General features: G+C 39.8%; 2 non-coding genes across 2 annotated transcripts; both read right to left on the bottom strand.

Moving 5' to 3' along the window:
- Window positions 1-313: 313 nt before the first annotated feature.
- Trnai-gau (transfer RNA isoleucine (anticodon GAU)) lies at window positions 314-388 on the bottom strand. The gene has a single exon. It is a non-coding gene; the product is annotated as a tRNA-Ile (tRNA).
- Window positions 389-677: 289 nt separating this feature from the next.
- Window positions 678-750, bottom strand: Trnay-aua (transfer RNA tyrosine (anticodon AUA)). The gene has a single exon. It is a non-coding gene; the product is annotated as a tRNA-Tyr (tRNA).
- Window positions 751-1,044: the final 294 nt, after the last annotated feature.

Genomic DNA, 1,044 nt, shown 5'->3' with positions numbered 1-1,044 from the left:
AAAATAGATTAGATGAGGTCATGAGTTGTATAGGTATAGTGGTGCAGGCTAGTATGGCGGTTCATTGGCAAATTATGAGAAAATAATGTCACTTTTAGAAAGCTCTCGTTTTTAAGTCAGGGGGATTTTTTTTGTTTCTCAGTATTCAGCAACATCTACCTGTAAGAAATGATCTTAACACACACACACACACACACACACACACACACACACACACAATGTGCTAATACCCATACTTAACTTTTTTTTTAAGCAGAAACATATGCGAGCGTTACTCCAGATTTTTAAATTAAAGGAAAAATGGAATAATTTACACCTCCGGCAGGACTCGAACCTGCGACCATTGGAACATCGGTCCAATCGCTTCTGCCAACTGAGCCACGGAGCCCTACATAATTTATGCCACAAAGTGTGGTGGTCTTTTTTGTCAATAAACTTGGATTCTTGCATACAAAACCAGGTTCTAGAATATAGGTACAGACAGGGTAAGAAAAAAATGTTTTTGAAGTTTTGAGTGAGGTCGACGGGTTTCAAAGTTTTTAATATTTGTTAGAATCCTTATGCACTTTTTCTATAGTGTGAGTAAATGTATGAATAATTACGTAGTTTTTAACAAGCAGAAACGTCTGCGATCGATGCTATTAAGCTTAGAATAAATTTAAAAGTGGAAAAATTACTGCCTTGGGTGAGACTTGAACTCACGGCCTCTGGATCTATACTCCAGCGCTCTGCCAATTGAGCCACCAAGACCTCATCCATAGTCAGCAAATCTTCCCACTATATGGGTCTAGGGGACCCTAGCGATATCTACCGTAAGAGTGTTACACTTCTTAAATGGCCACCGGAGTTCCAAGTAATATTGGAAGTTCACGTTCAGTTAGTGATAGTTTAACAAACTTACATACATACATATAATCACGCCTATTTCCCGGAGGGGTAGGCAGAGACCACGGATTTCCACTTGTTACGATCCTGACATACCTCTTTCGCTACCTTCACTTTCATAACGTTCCTCATACACGCTCGCCGGTTTAGGGTGCTCTA

This window comes from Cydia strobilella, chromosome Z (genome assembly GCF_947568885.1).
Source record: "Cydia strobilella chromosome Z, ilCydStro3.1, whole genome shotgun sequence".
NCBI lineage: Eukaryota > Metazoa > Arthropoda > Insecta > Lepidoptera > Tortricidae > Cydia > Cydia strobilella.
This window is presented reverse-complemented; position numbering and strand designations above follow the sequence as displayed.